At 43.9% G+C, this 24,804-nt stretch overlaps 1 protein-coding gene across 2 annotated transcripts in view; it reads right to left on the bottom strand.

Moving 5' to 3' along the window:
* Positions 1-24,804, bottom strand: part of LOC112248611 (single-stranded DNA-binding protein 2) — an 89,752-nt gene that overhangs the window by 17,631 nt on the left and 47,317 nt on the right. The window contains exon 1 of one of the 2 annotated variants that reach the window (XM_042320673.1): positions 10,900-10,905. The exons of the other annotated variant lie outside the window; for it this stretch is intronic. The gene's annotated coding sequence lies outside the window, so the exon portion shown is untranslated. Of the gene's footprint in view, positions 1-10,899; positions 10,906-24,804 lie in introns of those variants that run through there. 2 annotated transcript variants of the gene reach the window in all.

The raw sequence follows: 24,804 nt of genomic DNA, 5'->3' as shown, positions 1-24,804 counted from the left end.
CCAAACTCCCTATGCCTCTGGTCAAAAGGTGTTCACACTGTGCTATATATAGTACACTTGGAAAGTATTCAGACCCCTTCCCTTTTTCCAGAATTTGTTAATTGTACCTTTTTTCCTCTTCAATCTACACACAATACCCCCTAATGACGTGAAAACATGTTTAGACATTTCTGCAAACGTATTTAAATAAAAACAGAAATACATTATTTACATAAGTATTCAGACCCTTTGCTATAAGACTCGAAATTGAGCTTAGGTGCACCCTATTTCCATTAAACATTCTTGAGATGTTTCTACAACTTGGAGTACCCTTGTGGTAGATTCAATTGACTGGACATGTTTTGGAAAGGCACACACCTTTCAATATAAGCCTTAGACCGCTGTGCCACTCGGGAGCCCCCATATAAGGTCCCACAGTTGATAGTGCATGTCAGAGCAAAAACCAAGCCGTGAGGCCGAAGGAATACTCCGTAGAGCTCCGAGACAGGATTGTGTCGAGGCACATGTCTGGGAAAGGGTACCAAAACATTTCTGCAGCATTGCAGGTCCCCAAGAACACAGTGGCCTCCATCATTCTTCAATGGAAGAAGTTTGGAAACTTCCTAGACTCTTCCTAGAACTGGTCGCCCGGCCAAATTGAGCAATCTGAGGAGAAGGGCCCTGGTCAGGGAGATGACCAAGAACCCAATGGACACTCTGACAGAGCTCCAGAGTTCCTCTGTGGAGATGGGAGAACCTTCCAGAAGGACAACCATCTCTGCAGCACTCCACCAAGCAGGCCTTTATGGTAGAGTGGCTAGACAGAAGCCACTCCTCAGTAAAAGGCAACTGACAGTTCGCTTGGAGTTTGCCAAAAGGCACCTAAATGACTCTCAGAATATGACAAACAAGATTATCTGGTCTGACGAAACCAAGATAAACTCTTTGGCCTGAATGCCAAGCGTCACATCGTGAGGAAACCTGGTAGATCCCTACGGTGAAGTATGGTGGTGGCAGGACATGCTGTGGGGATGTTTTTCTGCGGCAAGGACTGGAACACTAGTCAGGATCGAGGGAAAGATGAAATGAGCAAAGTACAAAGAGTTCCTTGATGAAAACCTGCTCCAAAGCGCTCAGGACCTCAGACTGGGGAAAGGTTCACCTTCCAACAGGACAACGACCCTAAGCCCACAGCCAAGATAATGCAGCAATGGCTTCGGGACAAGCCTCTGAATGTCCTTGAGTGGCCCAGCCAGAGCCCGGAATTGAACCCGATCGAAATCTGTGGGGTATTGTGTGTAGATTAATGAGGGGGAAAAAACTATATAATTTTAGAATAAGGCTGTAACAAAATGTGGAAAAAGTCAAGAGGTCTGAATACTTTCCTGAATCCACTGTAATAATGTGCCTTCAGAAAGTATTCATACCCCTTGACATTTTGCTGCGTTACAGCCTAAATTAGAAATGTATTACATGTATTTATTTTCTCACCAATCTACACACAATACTCCATAATGACAAAGTGAAAACATGATTTTATACATTTTTACAAATGTATTTGTCTGGGCTTTCACATTCTTGTTCTGAAGCCATTTCAGTGTTGCTTTGACTGTATGCTTGGTGATCATTGTTCTGTTGGAATGTAAATCTTCGCCCCCAGTCTAAGGTCATTTGCACTCTGAAGCAGGTTCTCATCAATGATTTGCGCTTTTAGGACAAAGACTTAAATGTTTGTCTCATCAGACCACAGAATCTTTTGCTTTATGCAAACTCCAGGTGTGCTGACATGTGCCTTTTTCTCACGAGTGGTTTCTGTCTGGCCAATCTCCCAAACTGCCCAGATTGGTGAAGTGCTGTAGAGATTGTTGTACTTCTGGCAAGTTATCCCATCTCAGCCAAGAAACTGTAGTTCTGTCAGAGTGTTCATTGGGTTCTTGGTCACCTCCCTGACCCATGGTCCTTCTTGCCCGGTTACTAAGTTTGGTCAGACGACCAGCTCTAGGCAGAGTCTGAGTTGTTCCATATTTTTGAATTGGCCACAGGTGGACTCCAATCAAGTTGTAGTGAAGTCTCAAGGATGATCAAAGTAAATTGGATTAACCTGAGCTCAATGCCATAGCAAAGGGGTGTGAATACTTGAGAAATTAGATATTTCTGTATTTTAATTTTCAATACATTTGCAAAACATTTGAAAAACGAGTTTTTTATTTTATTTGTCATTATGGAGGTATTGTGTGTAGATGGGTGAGAAAAATATATGTAATCCATTTTGAATTCAGGCTGTAACACAAGAAAATGTGGAATAAGTCTTTGTGAAAGCAAATTAAGTTTGTGTTGAGTTGTATAATATAGAAAATGGACACCTGCCTGCTGGACTGCACCAGTTCCTGTGCCCCTTTTTGTTTTCTGTATGGCTTATATGTTTCTGATTTTAATTAGCATGATGATTAAGTAAAATAGGAATGAAACTGGAGTAACTGATAAAACTGAAAGCAAAATATCGAGAACTTAACTGTGGGAATCGATTGATGTTTGGAACTTGATTGCCACGTTTTTTTGGAGAACCATGCCTTAAATGATGGAGTGGCTATGGACACAGTTTCTGTATCCCAATTTGCACAGGAAGAAAATATGGATATTTCTGTTCAGAATTTTATTTTATTTTTTTTCCCGTGTGTCCACTCCGCTGCTGTGCTGAGTGCGCTGCTGCGGCTCCCCACTCCTTCGTCGCATTTGTCTGGTGACTGGGTTAGCCTACAAACTTCACGTTGTAGGCAAAACTGTTCGAACTGTCTATTACAGTCCATGGCTCAGTAAGCAAGAGCGTGATTTCATGTGGGGAGTAGGCTACATGCAGCTATTTACATGTTGTACACAAAATACATTATTGATGTGATCGTACAAAGTTAGGTTGTCAGTATTGCAAACATAACCACGACACAAAGAGGCAGTCTAGCGATGTAATGTTCTTCTTAGCTAATGAGTTACATGCAGCTATTTACTCTCACCACGATATCGGCATAACTATGGCACCGCTCAGCTGCCTAGAACGTTTGGCTGCCCAGAGGTGGAATGCAGCAAGACAGACACGTAGTCTAATTAGCGATTGAATGTTTGTTTTTTTTCATCATCATTGCAAACATTGGCTAAACTGTGCAGGAGGCAGACAGCCAAGTAGTGTTCTTTTTCCAGAAACTACGATATGGCAGCAATTATAAAGATTAGCCTACATCATCACACAAAATGTGTAGAGTAGGGACTGCGTCCTGCTTGTGCAACTGCGATATACGTTTCAACAGACGGACAGAGAAAGTTTTCGCCTTCATAATATATATGTTTTGGAATGGTTGTTCAAATCGCCGCAGGTTTTTTTTTCTCTCCAGCTGTTCAGAAATGTGAAGCAGAGATAGGCTACATCATCATGGTTCAGAAGAGGGTGAGTGAAGGGAGGGGGAGTATGAGCAGCAGCTATGTTAGAAAAACGAATATGTGTGTAAAAATAACACATGCGCAGAAAGTGATCCGAATCCTTAGCTTTAAGAAAGAGGTTCCCAGAGTGGCGTGGGGGCGAAAACTCCGTAGCCACGGCCTAAAAATGCATGTTTAAAACTGTTCCTTTGTGGTCTGCCTCTACTTCACGCTGCCTGCTCAACCCAGATTCCAAACAACTTGTCAATTCTCCACCCTTTTACATATACTGTATCTATCTACTGTACAGTTTTATCTAACTTTGTATCTCTATCCTTCTCATTACTTATTCATCTATAGCTATTCATTTCAATATTTTTCTATTAATTCCTATAGTAGCACTGTTCTGTGCATCTGCATTCTTTGTGTGTCTCCAAGTGTGTGTGTGTGTGTGTGTGTGTGTGTGTCAGGATAGAGTGGCGTTCCTCAGGTGTGTTCCAACACTGGGAGGGAGGAACTCATGTCAGCTGATTACAGAAGAGAATAAAGAGACTCGGATAGACGTGAGTGGAATCCCAACACACTGTGTCGTCTCTGTCTCATTGTCTGGATCACTCTGTCTGACTCAACACTGGCTCAAAAAGCAAAACTGTCTCACTCTGCCTTGCTCTTCTTCTATACTACCTAACTCTGTCTCACTCTAACCTGCCTCACCCTGTGTGTGTGGGGGGGTACTGGTCTCAAGGTCACCATTACCACAGGAAATACAAATGACACAGCACAGGAAGGAATTCACTAACAGCTCCCTCCCTCTCTCCCGTGCCCTCGACCCCCACCTTTTTCTTCACTCCCTCCATCCTCTCAAATGCCATTAGTCCACTTCCTGAATGAGAGAAGAGGAAATGGAGAAAAGATGCCCCTCTGCATGAAACACACACACTGATGCACATCTGGGTTTGGCGGGTCTGAATTGATTTTGTTGAGGAAAACAACTTGGTGTAAATACGAGTATCAAGTTACTATTTGGTCATTACTCTGTAGACTAATGGTGTGTGTGGAAACATGTGCGTGTGTGTGTGTGGTTGGGGCCGTTCCCTAGAACTGTACTGAGAATGGAAACCAGTAGTGGTGGAAACAAAACGTTAAGACTAAGCCAGGAGAGAAAAGACCAGTTGTGCTTGTCTGAGAGATGAGAAAATTCCTTTGCTTTTACCATGCATTATTCACCATGCATTATTCAACGTCTCCCATGGCGACCAGAGACATTTCAGCATGCTTCACTATTCACTCCTGAGCCAGCGCTCGCTCACTGCCCAACTCACTTTTCAATTTCAAGGCAGAAAGGTTTATAGGGCGACCGCACTTCCTGATTTGACCTAATTTTAGATTTGGTTCATTAAGAAATGCTCGTTGTCATGATGACTGAATTGAAACGTGAGTTGGTTTTGGGGTGTGGTTTGATGTGGGTGTCTCTTGTGTTTTCGCAGGTGGGAAGAGTTACTTTAATTATTTCGTCCATTAACTTCAGCAGGCTGGTGTGAGACCGTGGCAAAATTGGATTGACTTTGGATAGCCTATCGCCGGGGCTAGTTAAAATTACACAATGTAAATGAGACAATATTTTCATGTTGCACATCTTTTAGTTGTCTAAAAGATGTGCTTGGAGAAGCCTAATTACCGTGACTAAACTGTCAGGTGGAATTTGACTGCCTTCATGACTCAAGATCGATGGTGTGGCGGTAATAGGATACCCGCAACAGCCCTACATCACTGCATAAGGTGATGTGTGTGCACGTGCTGGTCATGGCTCACAACAACACCATCATCCCAGACACCCTGGACCCACTCCAATTCACATACTGCCCCAACAGATACACAGATGACGCAACCTCTATTGAACTCCACACTGCTCTCTCCTACCTGGACCAGAGGAACGCCTATGTGAGAGTGCTGTTCATTGACTACAGCTCAACGTTCAACACCATAATGGCCTCCAAGCTCATCACTAAGCTAAGAACCCTGGGGCTAAACACCTCCCTCTGCAACTGGATCCTGGATTTCCTGACGGGCCGACCCCAGGTGGTAAGGGTAGGCAACAACACATCTGCCACGCTGATCCTCAACACGGGGGCCCCTCAGAGGTGTGCTCAGTCCCCTCCTGTAATCCCTGTTCACACACAACTGCGTGGCCATCAGTTTGCTGACTACACAACGGTGGTAGGCCTGATCACTGACAACAATGCGACAGCCTATAGGGAGGAGGTTAGAGACCTGGCAGTGTGGTGCCAGGACAACAATCTCTCCCTCAACGTGAGCAAGACAAAGGCGCTGATCGTGGACTACAGGTAAAGGAGGGCTGAACACGCTCCCGGGGCTGTAGTGGAGTGGGTTGAGAGTTTCAAGTTCCTTTGTGTCCACATCACCAACAAACTATCATGGTCCAAACACACCAAGACAGTCGTGAAGAGGGAACGACAACACCTTTTCCCCCTCAGGAGACTGAAAAGATTTGGCATGTGTCCCCAGATCATCAAAAGGTTCTACAGAAGCACCATCGAGTGCATCCTGAACGGTTGCATCACCGCCTGGTATGGCAACTGCTTGGCATCCGACCATAAGTCGCTAATGCTTACGGTCCAGTACATCACTGAGGCCAAGCTTCCTGCCATCCAGGACCCTTATACCAGGCAGTGTCAGAGGAAGGTACAAAAAATTGTCAATGACTCCAGTCACCCAAGTCATAGACTGCTCTCTCTGCTACTGCACAGTAAGCGGTACCGATGCACCAAGTCTGGAACCAACAGGACCCAGAACAGATTCTACCCCCAAACCATAAGACTGCTAAATAGTTAACCAAATTGCTACCCGGACTATCTGTATTGACCCCTTTTGCACTAACTTTTTTTTACTCTTTACATAAGCTGCTGCTACTGTTTGTCTATCCTGTTGCCTAGCCACTCTATTCCAAATACATTCCAGTGCCTTAAATAAGTATTCACAACACTTGACTTTTTCCACATTTTGTTGTGTTACGGTTTGAATTTAAAATGGATTCAATTGAGATTTTGTGTCACTGGCTTACACAAAATAGCCACTAATGTCAAAGTGAAATTATGTTTATAGATATTTTTACAAAAAAATTAAAAGCTGAAAAGTCTAGAGTCAACAAGTATTCAACCACTTTGTTACGGCAAGCCTAAATAAGTTTGAGAAAAAATATATTTTATGGACTCACTGTGTGCAATCATTTTTTTAATGACAACCTCATCTCTGTACCTCACACATATATTGTTGAGAAGCTGTAAGGTCCCTCAGTCATGCAGTGAATTCCATACACAGATTAAACAAGGGAGGTTTTCCAATGCCTTGCAAAGAAGGGCACCTATTGGTAGATGGGTAGAAAAAAAACAGACACTGAACATCGCTTTGAGCATAGTGAAGTTACTAATTAGACTTTTCATGGTGTATCAATACACCCAGTCACTACGAAGATACAGTCATCCTTCCTAACTCAGTTGCCGGAGAGGAAGGAAGCCACACAGGAATTTTTCACCATGAGGCCAATGGTGACTTTGAAACAGTTAAGAGTTTAATGGCTGTGATAGGAGACAACTGAGGATGGCTCAACAACATTGTAGTTACTCCACAATATTAACCTAAATGACAGAGTGAAAAGAAGCCTGTACAGTATAAACATATTCCAGAAAATGCATCCTTTTTGCAATAAGGAACGAAAGCAAAAACTGCAAAAAAAAGTGAGCCCCTAATCGAACCCACAAATGCTTGATGCTCCAGATACTCAACTAGTCTAAAAGAAGGCCAGTTTTATTGCTTCTGTCCTAACATAATTGCAAAAGGGGTTTCTAATGATCAAGTAGCCTTTTAAAATGATAAACTTGGATTAGCTAACACAATGTGCCATTGGAACACAGGATTGATAGTTTCTGATAAAAACCAAAAACAAGGAAATGTCTAAGTGACCCCAAACATTTGAACGGTAGTGTATATTTAACACATTTTGAATTCAGACTAACACAACAAAATGTGGAATAAGTTGAGCGGGATAAATACTCTGAGGCCACTGTATCTATCTCAATTACCTCGTACACCTGCACACCGACTAGATATTGGAACCCCAAGTTATCATTACTCATTGTGTATTTATTATTACTTTTATTACATGCTATTCATTTTCTATTATTTCTCTATTTTCTTCCTCTCTGCATTGTTGAGAAGTAAGCATTTCACTGTTGTTTACGAAGCATAAGACAAATGCAATTTGATTTGATTTGTGTATGTGTCCTGTCCTGTGCCATAACAGGCAGTGGAAAACAAACATGTTGAGATGGAAATAAGAGTTCACATGCTCCTCTCAGATCTCTGCTGTTTAGCCAAAATATCCGGCTCAAACTCAGGAAAGGAGTAAATATTTATCACATTCAGGGTGCACGTCCACAGAGACAGACCACAGAGAACCCTTCAGTTAAATAACTTCGCTCTTATCTATCCCTCCATTAGGAAAACAGAGAGAGATGGTTTGGCTGGGTGCATGGGAAATAGGTAGTGAGATTATAACATCTTTCTTTGACTGTGAATCCTAAAATCAGTCTCAATCTACCTCTCACTCTTTATAGTTCCTTCTTATTTATAGTTCCACTGTCTGTCTCTCCCTCTCTTGCCATATCTCCCTAGTGTTACATTCCCTGTCTCCTCCCCTATCTCTCCTCTCTTCACTACTATCACACAGGGCGACCATATTTCAAAATACCCAAATGCAAGACATTGGGACGATTTTGCGGTACATTCAAAAATGTCCTGCAATATCTGGGACTATTTGGCCAAGGAAACATTTCTGGTTGGTCTCAGGGAATGTAAAATAGTTAGGAAGGGAGACTTTTAAAACGGGATTAGGTGAAGTAGCATTTCTGGTTGGTCTCAGGGAATGTAAAATAGTTAGGAAGGGAGACTTTTAAAACGGGATTAGGTGAAGTAGCATGTTCGTTCCATGTAAATAATTCCTTTTGCGTCCCTCTATTTTAAGTAAAAGCCTGTTATATTAAATGAAGTGTCCTTTAATATAGACTGCATGGAGAATTCAATAAATCAGATTTTTTATATGAATAAAGGCTTGCTAAAGTGTATTGAACATCTAATAGACAATTCATAGTGAAAAAGCAGGTGAGCTGGTCCTAATCTTTTTGGCCATTTTCTGGTGTTTTATGGCAGAAAACTGAGTGAGTGGAGCATAATACGCCAGCCCTGTTACCCATAGATAGACAGGCTAGAAATGTTAAAGCAATATTCTTCTTTTTTTTATGAAGCTTGCATTCAATTGCCACTCCCTGCTGCACACAACAAGTTTCCATTCCCCCTGTCACAAGGAGATTTGGCACTTAATAGGCACTTTTCATATTTAACCTCTTGAGATGGGAACATTTTTGCTTTTTATGAAGTTGAATGATTTTTATTTTTTTACCAAGTTACACTTCTCAAGAGGCACTGAATTGGTGGAACAACCAATATCAGATGTCAACAATGATTGGAGAAATGTTTGAAGGCCCAGTGCAGTCAAAAACGTAATTACCTTGTGTTTTATATGCACTACATGACCAAAAGGTATTTGGACACCTACTCGTCGAACATCTAATTCCAAAACAATGGGCATTAATACGGAGTTGGTTCCCCCCTTTTGCTGCTAAAATAGCCTCCACTCCTCTGGGAAGGCTTTCCACTAGATGTTGGATTATTGCTGCGGGGACTTGCTTCCATTCAGCCACAAGAGTATTAGTGAGGTTGAGCACTGATGTTGGGCGATTAGGCCTGGCTCACAGTTGGCGTTTCAATTCATCCCGAAGATGTTTGATAGGGTTGAGGTCAGGGCTCTGTGCAGGCCAGTCAAGTTCTTCCACACCGATCTCAACAAACTATTTCTGTATGGACCTCACTTTGTGCACGGGGGAATTGTCATGCTGAAACAGGAAAGGGGCTTCCCCAAACTGTTACCACAAAGTTGGAAGCACAGAATCATCTAGTATGTCATTGTACGCTAATTAAAAACATTAAAAACAACCCCAGATCATTATTCCTCCTACACCAAACTCTACACTATGCATTCGGGCAGGTAGCGTTCTTCTGCCATCCGCCAAACCCAGATTCGTCCGTTGGACTGCCAGATGTTGAAGCGTGATTCATCACTCCAGAGAACTATTTCTCCAGAGTCTAATGGCAGCTAGCTTTACACCACTCCAGCTGAAGATTGGCATTGCGCATGGTGATCTTAGGCTTGTGTGCTGCTGCTCGGCCATGGAAACCCAATTCCCGAAGCTCCCGCCGAACAGTTATTGTGCTGACGTTGCTAACAGAGGCAGTTTCGAACTCTGTAGTGAGTGTAGCAGCCGAGGACAGATGATTTTTACATGCTACGCACTTCAGGACTCGAGAGTCCGGTTCTGTGAGCTTGTGGGGCCTACCTCTGTGGTTGAGCCATTATTGCTCCTAGATGTTTCCACTTCACAATAACAGCACTTACAGTTGACTGGGGCAGCTCTAGCAGGGCAGAAATTTGACAAACTGATTTGTTGGAAAGGTGGCATCCTATTATGGTACCATGTTGAAAGTCACTGAGCTCTTCAGTAAGGCCATTCTACTGCCAATGTTTGTCTATGGAGATTACATGGCTGTGCACTCGATTTTATACACCTGTCAGCAACGGGTGTGGCTGAAATAGCGGAATACACTCATTTGAAGATTATATATACAAAAGTATGTGGACAGTGTATATTTTCCCACTATGAGGTTTGAATAATACTGTGCAATTGTGAAAATGATGATAATGCCTTTTTAGTGTAAGAGCTTTTTGAAAAGACAGCCTGAAATTTCAGCCTGTTTTGGTGGGATGGAGTTTTGGTCTGCCTGGTGACATCACCAGACTGTACATTTGTTAATAGACCAATAAGAAATAGTTCCAAACCTTTGACAATAACAGCTAGTTTTCAGTTTTCCCCTCCCCACGCAGACCACTCCCAGACAGTTTTGCTTGAGAAATTGCATTTTGACTGAAAACAATCAATCAGTCAGGTACTTAATTGTTACCCAGAAATAATTTGACATTGAGATAAAAATGGCTGCATTTTGCCTTTAACATCACCAGTACCACATCCTTATGATATACAGTGAGTGTACAAAATATTCGGAAAGCCTTCTTAATATTGGATTGCACCCCCTTTAGCCCTCAGAACAGCCTCAATTCCTCGGGGAATGGACTCTACAAGGTGTCGAAAGTGTTCCACAGGGATGCTGGCCCATGTTGACTCCAATGCTTCCCACAGTTGTGTCAACTTGGATGGATGTCCTTTAGGTGGTGGACCATACTTGATTCACACAGGAAAATGTTGAGTATGAAAAACCCAGCAGCATTGCAGTTCTTGACACTCAAACCGGTCCGCCTGGCACCTAGTACCATACCCCGGCACTTAAATCTTTTTTCTTGCCCATTCACCCTCTGAATGGCACATAGACATGGAGCAGGTGTTCCTAATGTTTTGTACACTCAGTGTATATCTTGTCATATGCGTAACGTCACTGCAAAAGAGACCGGTTGGAATGTCAATTCTCATCAAATGAATATGAAGTCTGACTGAAATAATAAAATGAAAATATATTTTAAAAAGTGTTCATTTTTTATTAAATGCGGGACTGTCCCGCACAATCCGGGAAATGTGGTCACCTTAGTCACACTGCTCTCCAGCACAATAACCCAAACAGCCCCTGTACTGTTCCATCACAGGACAATGTTGATATACAGTATGTACTGTACCTGCTCTCTCACTCAGGTAATTGAAGGTGGGTCTACAGCAGCATCAGCAGTAGTTACGACCCTAACTGACTGCATTCCTTTTATCACTGATGTCATTATCAGCCATCGTAAACATCTCTCAGCCATAAAGCCATAGCAGTATAACACACACACACACTATAATACGAGAGGTGGGTCTGTGGGCAGATGCTGCGTCAGATACACCCATCCAGAGATTTATTTGAGTGTAAATGATAGCCACAAAGGGCTAGGAGCTGCACTGAACTGCACTACTCTTCCACAATCTGACCTGGTCTTCCAACGCAAAGAGGAGATAAGAGATTTAGACTGAGCACAGAGGGGAAGAGATTAAAGTCCTAGTGAGGTGGAGTCAATATCAAATATTTTCAGATGGGTGAAAGACACTGTCCTGGGTGGATTCTGTGGTACTATGATACAGTGCATTCGAAAAGTATTCAGATCCCTTCACTTTTTCCACATTTTGTTACGTTACAGCCTTATTCTGAAATGGATTAAGTAAATGTTTTTCCTCATCAACCTACACACCCCATAAAGACAAAGCGAAAACAAAAAGTATTCAGACACTTTCCTATGAGACTCGAAATTAAGCTCAGGTGCATCCTGTTTCCATTGATCATCCTTGATGTTTCTACAACTTGGAGTACACCTGCGGTAAATTCAATTGATTGGACATGATTTGGAAAGGCCTGTCTATATTTTTATTTATTGTTATTTGACATTTATTTTACTAGGCAAGTCAGTTAAGAACAAATTCTTATTTACAATGATGGCCAAACCCTAACCAGAACGACGCAGGGCCAATTGTGCGCCGCCCTATGGGACTCCCGATCATGGCCGGTTGTGATACAGCCCGGGATCGAACCCAGGTCTGTAGTGACGCCTCTAGCACTGCGATGCAGTGCCTCAGACCGCTGTGCCACTCGGGAGCCCCCATATAAGGTCCCACAATTGACAGTGCAGGTCAGAGCAAAAACCAAGCCATGAGGTAAAGGAATTTTCCGTAGAGCTCCGAGACAGGATTGTGTCGAGACAAGATCTGGGGAAGGGTACCAAAAAATTTCTTTAGCATTGAAGGTCCCCAAGAACACAGTGGCCTCCATCATTCTTAAATGGGAGAAGTTTGGAACCACCAAGACTCTTCCTAGAGCTGGCCGCCCGGCCAAAACTGAGCAATCGGGGGAGAAGGGTTTTGTTCAAGGAGGTGACCATGAACCCGATGGTCACTCTGACAGAGCTCAAGAGTTCCTCTGTGGAGATGGGAGAACCTTCCTGAAGGACAACCATCTCTGCAGGACTCCACCAATCAGGCATTTATGGTAGAGTGGCCAGACGGAAGCCATTCCTCAGTGAAAGGCACAGGACAGCCCTCGTGGAGTTTGCCAAAAGGCACCTAAAGGACTCTCAGAATATGACAAACAAGATTATCTGGAGTGCTTAAAACAAGATTGAACTCCTTGGCCTGAATGCCAAGCGTCACATCTGGAGGAAACCAGCCACCACTTAACACCTGGCCAATGCTATCCCTAAGGTGAAGCATGGTGGTAGCAGCATCATGATGTGAGGATGTTTTTCAACAGCAGGGACTGGGAGACTAGTCAGGATCGAGGGAAAGATGAATGGAGCAAAGTATAGAGAGATCCTTGATGAAAACCTGCTCCAGAGCGCTCAGGACCTCAGACTGGGTCGAAGGTTCACCTTCCAACAGGACAATGACCTTAAGCACACAGCCAAGACAACGCAGGAGTGGCTTCGGGACAAGTCTCTGTCTTTGAGTGGCCCAGCCAGAGCTCGGACTTGAAAACAAAATCGGACATCTCTGGAGAGACCTGAAAAAATCTGTGCAGCAACGCTCCCCATCCAACCTGACAGAACTTGAGAGGATCTGCAGAGAAGAATGGGAGAAAGCTGCCAAAGCCGCTTCAACAGTATACTGAGTAAAGGGTCTGAATACCTCTGTGAATGTAATTTTTCCATTTTATATTTGTAATTCACTTGCAAACAATTCTAAAAACTTGTATTGTGTGTACAGTCGTGGCCAAAAGAGTCATTTTGAGAATGACACAAATATTAATTTTCACAAAGTTTGCTGCTTCAGTGTCTTTAGATATTTTTGTCAGATGTTACTATGGAATACTGAAGTATAATTACAAGCATTTCATAAGTGTCAAAGGCTTTTATTGACAATTACATGAAGTTGATGCAAAGAGTCAATATTGGCAGTGTTGACCCTTTTTTTTCCAAGACCTCTGCGATCCGCCCTGGCATGCTGTCAATTAACTTCTGGACCACATCCTGACTGATGGCAGCCCATTCTTGCATAATCAATGCTTGGAGTTTGTCCGAATTTGTGGGGTTTTGTTTGTCCACCCGCCTCTTGAGGATTGTCCACAAGTTCTCAATCGGATTAAGGTCTGAGGAGTTTCCTGGCCAAGGACCCAAAATATCAATGTTTTTGTTCCCTGAGCCACTTAGTTATCACTTTTCCCTTATGGAAAGGTGCTCCATCATGCTGGAAAAGCCATTGTTCGTCATCAAACTGTTCCTGCTCACCCCAGCCTACCCCTGCCCATGTCCTCCCCTCAGTCCTCACCCTGCCCATGTCCTCCCCTCCTCACATGGCCCTGTTCACTCCCCTGCCCTCAGTCCTCACCCTGCCCATGTACTCCCCTCCTCACATGGCCCTGTCCACTCCCCTGCCCTCAGTCCTCACCCTGCCCATCTACTCCCCTCCTCACATGGCCCTGTCCACCCCACTGCCCTCACTCTCACCCTGCCCATGTACTCCCCTCCTCACATGGCCCTGTCCACTCCCCTGCCCTCAGTCCTCACCCTGCCCATGTACTCCCCTCCTCACATGGCCCTGTCCACTCCCCTGACCTCAGTCCTCACCCTGCCCATCTACTCCCCTCCTCACATGGCCCTGTCCACCCCACTGCCCTCACTCTCACCCTGCCCATGTACTCCCCTCCTCACATGGCCCTGTCCACCCCACTGCCCTCACTCTCACCCTGCCCATGTACTCCCACATGGCCCTGTCCACCCCACTCCTCACATGGCCCTGTCCACCCCACTGCCCTCACTCTCACCCTGCCCATGTACTCCCCTCCTCACATGGCCCTGTCCACCCCACTGCCCTCACTCTCACCCTGCCCATGTACTCCCCTCCTCACATGGCCCTGTCCACTCCCCTGACCTCAGTCCTCACCCTGCCCATGTACTCCCCTCCTCACATGGCCCTGTCCACCCCACTGCCCTCTCACCCTGCCCATGTACTCCCCTCCTCACATGGCCCTGTCCACCCCACTGCCCTCACTCTCACCCTGCCCATGTACTCCCCTCCTCACATGGCCCTGTCCACCCCACTGCCCTCACTCTCACCCTGCCCATGTACTCCCCTCCTCACATGGCCCTGTCCACCCCACTGCCCTCACTCTCACCCTGCCCATGTACTCCCCTCCTCACATGGCCCTGTCCACTGCCCTCACTCTCACCCTGCCCATGTACCCCCCTCACATGGCCCTGTCCACCCCACTGCCCTCATGCCCTGTACTCCACCCCCCTGTCCACTGCCCCCCTCAGTCCTCACCCTGCCCATGTACTCACCCTGCCCATGTACCCTCACATGGCCCTGTCCACCCCACTGCCCTCACTCTCACCCTGCCCATGTACTCCCCTCCTCACATGGCCCTGTCCACCCCACTGCCCTCAGTCCTCACCCTGCCCATGTACTCCCCTCCTCACATGGCCCTGTCCACCCCACTGCCCTCAGTCCTCACCCTGCCCATGTACTCCCCTCCTCACATGGCCCTGTCCACCCCACTGCCCTCAGTCCTCACCCTGCCCATGTACTCCCCTCCTCACATGGCCCTGTCCACCCCACTGCCCTCAGTCCTCACCCTGCCCATGTACTCCCCTCCTCACATGGCCCTGTCCACCCCACTGCCCTCACTCTCACCCTGCCCATGTACTCCCCCTCACATGGCCCTGTCCACCCCACTGCCCTCACTCTCACCCTGCCCATGTACTCCCCTCCTCACATGGCCCTGTCCACCCCAGCCCACCACTGAGCAGCTGAGTGCAAACACGCCTCGCCGACATGGCCAAACATGTGTGACATGACACAGCAGCGGAACACACACTCCTGGGGACTGCTAGACTACAAGCATGATAGTGCAAGAGACCACAGAGGGAGATGGAGAGAGCGAGAAGAGAGCGAGCAAGAGAGAGAGAGAGAGAAGATAGATAGAGGGAGGAGGGAGGGAAAGAGAGATGAGAGGTGACTTCTCTGAAGATAGACATTGTTACAATAAGCTGACTACCCTGTTAGAGTAGGTGAAAGACAGACGGAGAGAAAACAGTAAGCAAGCAAAAAGTAATTATTGTAGAGAGATGTTATAGTTTAACATGATATGAAATTCAGGAAGTTGTAGACAGTGGTTTTACAAATCAGCTGCTAACACAAGCTATCAGCTCTTCAGGTGACATCTCTCTGCTATGGTCTGTGAACTGTTCTCAATGTTAGCACGACTGTCATAAGACAATCACATTCTCATTTTCATTCTGACTAAACTGGTAAAAACAGCTCCATATCTGCTCCCCCACCATCAACAAATCTCTCTCTCTCTTGTGAGTCACTCACACTGCTCCTCAGCTTGGCTTAAAAACAGGAGAGTCGAGGAGACTGGAGGAGAGAAGGGCTCTGTTGCCTGGAAACAGCCTGGGGGTCCCTTCGATCCCCCACACAACCATCTCCTCCACCCCCCCATTGGTCAACCAATCAGCTTGGCACCCACAATGCGCTGAGCCAGGAGATGCAAGAGAGTATGTCCTATTAATGTGCTTATGTGATAAATGCAAAATGTATACACACACAACCACACATTGATCCTGCTCAGAAAAATATATGTAAAAGCAGCTTAATAGAATCAAATGTTACAAACTGAAAAAATCTCTAGGTTTGTGTATACCGTATGCACACACAGTGTAACTGCCAAAATAATGGAAACATTTGAGTAAACGAGGGATACAAAGTATATTGAAAGCAGATGCTTCTACACAGGTGTGGTTCCGGTGTTAATTAAGCAATTAACATCCAGTCATGTATAAAAATGCTTTGCATGCCTTTATTTTGGCTACCATGACAATACCCCCATCCACAGGGCACGAGTCGTCATTGAATGGTTTGACGAGCATGAAAATGATGTAAACCATATGCCATGGCCGTCTCAGTCACCATATCTCAACCCAATAGAAAAATTATGGGAGATTCAGGAGCGGCACCTGAGACAGTGTTTTCCCCCACCATCAACAAAACCAAATTGTACGCGCGTACACATGCATACACACACACGCGCGCATTCAAACGTACACACGCATATAAATAGTGCCACACATGCACACAAACGCATAAGTAGGCCTTGCTGTTTTGATTTTTGTTGTCCTTGATGTCTTTTTATTTTTTTACACTGTTGTTTTTTGCTGTTTTCCTTTATTTTTGTATTTTTTCTCTTTCGTTCCGTTTGTTGGTACACTGGGTCGGTGGTGGGTTTTGGTTGGGTTGAAGGGCGACGCTGACGGTTGGGGAGCTTGGGCCGATGGCCGAGAGGTCGCTGGTTCGGGTCCCCTTTTCGCCTGGGTGGGGGATCTGTCCTTGTGCCCTTGGGTGGGGGGGGGGGATCTGTCCTTGTGCCCTTGGGTGGGGCGCTTGACACTTTTTGCTCCTGTGGGTCCCTCTGGATGGGAGTGTCTGCTAGATGACTGAATGTAATGTAAATGTTGAGCGGCTTCACTGCAGGTAGATTGCATCTTTTAAAAATCAATAATAAAAAAAACAATAATAATAATAATTTAAAAAAATAAAAACTAATTATGGAATTTCTTGTGAAAGAATGGTGTCACATCCCTGCAATAGATTTCCAGATGATATAATCTATGCCAAGGCGCACTGGAGGTGTTCTGGCTTGTGGTGGCCCATCGCCCTATTAAGACAGATTAACTTGTTGTTTCCTCTATTGAGGCAGTTACTTGTATGAGTGTGTTCTTTCTAAATACATTGTGTCCTGGTAAGTACCCTGTGATGGCATGATTGGGGAATGTAATAAGGTGATGAGGCCATCACAGCCACAGAAATGCACTCTGGTAGGCTTGTACTAACAGGCAGGAAAATGCAGGCACACACACAGACATTGAGAGTTATTGGAGGGATTCCTCACGAAACCCAGACATAAAAAGACTATTATTTGAGGGATTTTCACAAAATGTCATTCATAAAATAATCATTTGAAGGAAGGATTGTTGATATATATTCTACATTTTTATCTAAAAGCATTATTGAGAAATAATTGATAACGTTTGCATATTTATGACATTTTGGCCTTACCCAGGCCTCCTTAAAGACTCCATAGTGTTTCATCTGTAGGTGTTACAAAGCAAACATTGGTGTCATATGAAGCTTTACTGCTTGGTCTGTAATATGAGTATTATTTTGGATTTCAATAACTTTTTGTTTACATAAATGTATGAATATTGAAAAATATGAACATGAATATTGACTTCATTTTATATTTGGCAAATGTTTCCATATATTGTTGAACATAATATATTATAGGGGAATATACATGTTCCAGAATGGGATCTCTGCCAGTAGAGTTATGATCCAATTTGTAAGCATTACCAACAGAGTGAATGTGAAAATGGATTCAAAATGGTTGCCATCTTCTGGTGATTTGCAGGATGTGCAATGATAAGTAAAAGAAAGGCTGTGATTGGTTACTGTACATTGCCTACTATACCAAATTCTCAAAAGTCGGGCCATAATTTTAAAACTAGCAGAGATCCCCCTTTGATATTCCTGTAGTGTATTTTATGTTCAATATTTTCAATATTCATTGTTATATTTTTTATTGAAATCAAAATACTACTCATATCACAGAGCAAACGGTAGCTTCATATGACATCAATTTTTGCTTAAAGGAGGCCTGAGTAAGGCCAAAACGTCATAAATGCCAACTTTAATCAATTATTTCTCAATTATGCTTTTACATTTAACATTTGTATCTATGTCAACAATACTTTCTCCAAAGGCCTATTCTATGGTATTTGTTTTCTCTGGGTTTCATGAGGAATGACTCATTGACTGTTTGCTTGTGGGTGGAGTGTGGAGAGTAGTGTCACTGTGTGTGTGTGTGTGTGTGTCTGCGTGCGTGCGTGTAGGGGACAGGGTCATATCAGGACATGGGTGTTTCCAGTTAAACAGAGCAGTCCCTTGTGTTCAGCTACCACACCCTACTTTCCCTGGATCCCTGGCAGAGGCCCTCAAAAATACCGGTCTGTGTGTGCGTGCATGGGTGTAGGGGAGGAATGGGGGAGAAAGAGTGTGTAGAGATCGGTGGAGGGGGGGTAGAAAGGAGGTGTGGGGCTTGAGCAGGTATTGGAGTTGGTTGAATATGTATGCATGCGTGTGTGTGTATGTATCATTCCTGGCCTGTGTGTCTGTCTATGCACGAGTAAATTAGTGTGTCTGTATGTGTGAGTTCTTGTACTTCGAGAGAGATCGCTTCGTCAGAGGTTGCTTTGTGCTTGATCTGCTCTCCTCCCTAACAGCACAGTGTCAGAGCTAACATCCCCCAGTGATTAAAAAAAAGTATTTAATTTAACCTTAATTTAACTAGGCAAGTTAGTTAAGAACAAATTCTTATTTATAATGACGGCCTACCCCAGACAAACCCGGAAGACGCTGGGCCAATTGTGCACCTACCTATGAGACTCCCAATCACGGCCGGATGTAATACAGCCTGGATTCAAACCAGGGACTGTAGTGACGCCTCTTGCACTGAGACGCAGTGCCTTAGACTGCTGCGCCACTCGGGAGCCTGCCTGATACCACAGGCAGGTTCCCCACCCCACCGCAGCACCTAGCCTAGCAGCCTGAAGCCTGATTGGCAGTACAGACTAAAGGGAGAAAAGCTTAGAATGGATATGACTTTTTCGTAGCAGGTTAGGAGAATTTACACAGCAGGTTAGGATAATTAACGTATACGGTTAGGAGACTTAGGTTAAGGTTAGTAAAAGGGTTAGGGTTAGCAAACATGCTCTCCTAACCTGCTACAAAAATCCCCTTCCTGTCTTAGCTGTACTCCTTCTAGTTACAACCCTGATTGGCACTTGTTCTTGTCTGACTGAGAAACAGCCTTTCATGCTGGATGAGCACTCTATTCACACAAACACACAATACTATTACTTTTATTATTACGTGTTTTACTTTTCTATTATTTGTATCTGCATTGTTGGGAAATGTATGTATGTGAGCAAGGATTTCACTGTTAGTCTACACCTGTTGTTTAAGGAAGCATGTGACGAATCAAATTTGATTTGACATACACACACAGTTGAATTTATAAAGCACACGCACAAAACAACCAACAGCTGAGGAACTCTTTATATTGTACTGTACATACATCCTCACACACACACACACACACACACACACACACACACACACACACACACACAGCCTTTGTAAAATATGCAATTCTCCAATAAGAAAACCAGTGTTTAAATGTCAGTTTCTACCCAAAGTTGTGTGTGTGTGGTGGGGGCTTTGTTAACATGCTTGAGTTGCTTTTACAGGTCTTACAAGCAATTTCATGCTGGCATGATTCTCTTTCCATCCTGTTTAATTTGCTCATGTTTGTGTTCAACTCCCCGTGATCACAAAGAAATTAGTTCTGATAATAGTGTGATATCAATAAAGCAGAACAAGAATAGACCATTGTTTCAAAAAGGTAGGGGGATTAACTTGATAAGAAATGGGATAGAAGACAGCTAGATAAGTGGTGCCTATAAGAGCTGGACAAGGAGGCAAGATTAGCTGGCAAGAAGTAGGGTAGAGTTTAGTGGTGTCTACATAGCCTGGCCTGGCTTGCTAGGCTTATAGTGGTACTCTGCATGATGGAGATTGGAGACACAGCTACAAACGAGACTAGTACTTATCACGGCTCTAAAAAGAGCTGGATTAAATGTTAGAAAATGGGTCAGAAACTAGAGGTGAGTGATGCTACATGGTTCTCTTTCAGGCCCAATCCAGAGATCAAACTAATATGATGACTGGATTTGACACAATATCTTTTGTGAAGGGGCCTTTTTCAAACATTTGCTAAAAACCTGTATGCTACCTAGCCAGCATAGATGTTATCTGCATATGAGAGTTTTGACTGTATGACTGTTGTGGACCAGTTATGGGAGAACATTGGCACAGCATTATAGTGTCACCACATAACACTGAGAATCATCCCGCTTCTTTGTTACCTTCCAACCTCTCACAGAATCATCAGGAACAATCTCACTGACCTGCGTGGATAGAAGTCTTATTCTTAAAAGCAAGATTATTATAGTAAACGAAAACATAACAGTGAATTCAGCTTACTGCAGTGGCCTGCCCAGTCACCAGATCTCAATCCAATTGAGCATCTGTGGGAGGAGATGGAACGAGCTAGAGATCCACTCCCAGCCAACTTGACACAACTGTGGGAAGCATTGGAGTCAAAATGGGCCAGAAACCCAGTGGAACGCTTTCGATACCTTGTAAAGTCCATGCCCCAACGAACTGAGGCTGTTCTGAGGGCATAACGGGGAGCAACTAAACATTAGGAAGGTGTTCCTAATGTTTTGTACACTCAGTGTAGGTTGGCATTCCAGCAACTTTGAGGAAAAACTGTTATATCAGCGTTGTTCCTGTTGTTCACACGCGTATCTGCCCTGTCATTGGCTAGAATGTCCCCTCCAGATCCTGCCCTCTCCCGCCTGCCTTCTGCCTTTCTGGACATTTATTCCCATTGTTAGAGCGGTCAGTCCAGTATCTTGTCAATATATAGATAATCTGATCACTATCACTAGCTAACAGGGAAAAATAGCTACATAGCTAACTCGATTCTTACATGTACTACTAAAGTTAAAAAGCATTGGATTGGTGTAAACATGGGCGTGAGAAAGTTTCCTTCATCCTTATTTTTGCTCCAGTCTCAGAGCTATTTTTTTTAAATCCAAGTCACAATGAGACTGACTTAATCATTTAAACTTAATCCATCACCTTATGTATTACTGCCCCCCAGTTGAAAGTAGTGACATCCCAAAAATCTATACAACAGAAATGACTCCTCCCACGCATGCTTTCCACCCCTAAAAGTGAAAATAAAAATATAAAAACTAAATAGAAATAGTTTTATACAACTAAAAATAAATCGAAACGAGCAAATACAGTGTGTAAATGAACTGAAACTAAACTGAATTTGAAATAAAAAATAAAATTCCAAAACTATTATAACCTTGTTTGAAAGACAGAAAAGCAATATTCTGTGAGTTAGCTTCTAATTGGTCCATTTCCGAAATGATCGAAATAATGTAAAAATAGCTTGTTTTGATGACTCCGTGTCCCTCCTCGAATGAAATTTGCTCATTTAGCATGGAGAAGGCAATTTAAAAAGCACTTAGCAGAACTGTAAACGTTGTTGCCCTGGCTGAAACACCCAGACTGAAGATGAAATCAATACAGCAGGACTCTTCATTCATCACTCTTTCTTCCCTCACTTTTCCCTGGAGTTCCTGGAATACCGGCTGACGTCAGACACATAATGTATACACTCACACACACAGTTGCGCATGCAAGCACACACACACACACACACAAAGTACACACACAGACACACAGATAATACAATAGTATAGTAATACAGATGGAGACCAAAGCCATGACACCATGGAATGAGCTGAGCACAGGAAGTATCTTTAAAGAACTGACTCAACTCTCTCTATCCATCTATCTCCCGAACAGTAATTAGCTATCTGAAAAGAATTACCACAAATATGCTTGATTACATCTTCATCAGCCTCAAAGTCAGACGATTGAAACAAATGATGAACCGCATCAAATCAAGGTGTTTTCCTTTTTCAATAACGCCGACCCTAATGGTCTCCCTATCTCTGTTAATTGAGCTGTGTAAAGTAGCTACAGTGTCTGTGTGGTAGATTGGTTCTGATTGGATCTCACAATCACCGTTAATTGAAAGTGACCCTGGCTAATTACAACCCACAGATTACATCCAGAAGAAGAACATGGACAAATTTGTGCCAATTATTTTGCTCACCACATGCATGCCTGTACTTAATTGATGCATTTACTGAAAGTAATAGAAGAAGCTGAAATTGTGGAGTTTTCTAACGATTAGTAATTGTGTTTCTCTCTATGAAGTTATGTAGTTAGACTGTGTGTGGTGTTGTTACCAGTAAGATTTAGAGGAGGCAGGATGAAGAAGGAATAGGCAAGATGGATTCCTCTCTTCCTTCCATTCCTTCCCTCTTTCTGTGACTCAGATTCATGCTGCCTCTGTCCAGCCCCCCCTCCATCTCCCTCCCACTTTCTCTCTTCATAGCTCTCTCCCTTTCCATCCCCCACTCTCCCCCTCATTGTCTCTCCCTCACCCTCCAATTTCCATTCCTCACTCTCTCACTCCCCCACCCCACCCTTCTCTCTCTCAGGGCTCAGAGGTCGGGCCGCCCTCCAGCGCTCCTCTCCCCAGAGCCACGATGACATCACAGCACTGCTGCTTCGTTTCCCAGGAGCCTATTCACCACACCATCACCAGAATCAGCATCATCTTCCTGCACACACAAATACACGCACACCTCTTCCACGCACTCCACCTCACACTGTGCACCGTGACCCCACCTCCCTATCTGCCTCCAACTACACTGAGAGGGGGTCTGTGGGGGGAGTAGTTGCCCACTAGGCCTGCAGCGAGAGAGAGAGAGGAGAAAGCAAAAAGCTACGACCTGTGAACTCTCAACAATGCGTCTCAATAAACCACGCCACACAAAATCTGACGAGTCAGACTGGCTCCAGAGAAAGAACAACAACTTCAAAAAGCAGGAGACCCCTCCACCTCCACCTCCACCTCCCTCAGGCGAGAGAGAGAAACGACAAAGGAAGTGTTTATACACATCCCAGCTCAGGCTCTGGACATGCTTACATGACTTTCCCTGTTACGACCGAGAGTCGTCTGTTCTTTTGACCAATTGATTGGTCAACATTTTTAAATGTGTATTTGACTATATGTAGACACACCCTATGTTTGAATAAAATCAACTATATGTAGGCTACTTTGCCTGATGCTTTATTAAAGAACTGCAATTAAAACCAGAAGAAAAAAAACCTGTTCCCGTCCAGACCCTCCTCCTCCTCCCGCTGCTGCTGGCCTTGGCAGATTCTGCCGTTATGCTCCTGAAGTTGCCGGTAATAGACCACACCAGCGGTCGGCAACCTTTTCCATTTGGAGTGCCAAGTTATCGTACCATTCCTACTAATCTGCATGCCAGTTATGATTTTCATATGCACATTGTTGTGGAATAGTTTCATTTAATTTACAATAAAGTTGTCATATCTCAAAATCAATGTCCTGTGGTTAATCCATCTAAATGAAAATGATAAATGTAAAAGTACATTTTATTTCCATTGCCAATATGTAAAAATAGCTTACATAAAGCCAATAAATAAAAACATTGCAGCCAGCCAGGTAGAAAATATCCTGATAAAAATAAATATCCTATAAATCACATTGGCTATGCATGGTCTGCCTGAAACGAACTTGAAACATTGTATCAACTATTAACTTGGGTCCTGCCTGAAGCTGGTGCTAGCAAACTGGCAACATTGTATAAAATATTCTGGGCCCTCAGTTTCCTGCACCAGTGAGCTCCAGACAGACCGACATAGCTGTAGGCTATTTGCGCAAGGATAAGAAGTAATCAGGTAGCCTTTTTTTATGACATTTCCATCATCAGAGCATAACATTGTTTCCCCTTTCATGCTGACTGGTAATCGAAAGGGAGAGAGATGGAAATATTTTTCAAATAGGCTACGTTAAGGAACTATTGTCATTCTCAATGGATGTAAAAACAGACTTGCTTTTAGAGGCGATGAAAAAATTGCTGTGAGAAGTTCCACAGTTTCACAGGCTCCTGAGTGGTGCAGCGGTCTAAGGCACTCAGTAGTAGAGGTGTCACTACAGACCCTGGTTCAATTCCAGGCTGTATCACAACTGGCCGTGATTTGGAGTCCCATAGGGCGGCACACAATTGGCCCAGCGTCGTCCGGGTTATGGTTTGGCCGGGATAGGCTGTCATTGTAAATAAGAATTTGTTCTTAACTGACTTGCCTAGTTAAATAAAGTTTAAATAAATAAATATTTATTTATTTATTTATTTAAGTAATGGTGAGTTAAGACAATCCGAAATAGTATCAGATCCCCAAATGGGCACATTTATGAGCCTACAGGTAGCCCAGGTAGCCTAGGCCTAGTTCTATGCGTAATCAAGTGCGTGTTCCAACTCAAGATTGACAGGAGCGCTCCAAACAAAAGACAATTAATAAATTGACAACTGGTAAATGGGAATGAAATAAACCAAAATGTTTTCCTCACAAGTTTAGCATAGGTTGTGCACTCTGCAAACAATGTGTCCACTCCTAGAATGAAAAACGGTAAGACTGTAATAATAATATATTAAACGCATTAACATATATGACCGTA

Source organism: Oncorhynchus tshawytscha, linkage group LG04 (genome assembly GCF_018296145.1).
Source record: "Oncorhynchus tshawytscha isolate Ot180627B linkage group LG04, Otsh_v2.0, whole genome shotgun sequence".
Lineage (NCBI taxonomy): Eukaryota > Metazoa > Chordata > Actinopteri > Salmoniformes > Salmonidae > Oncorhynchus > Oncorhynchus tshawytscha.
The sequence above is the reverse complement of the archived record's forward strand: the minus strand, read 5'-3'. Positions and strand labels throughout refer to the sequence as shown.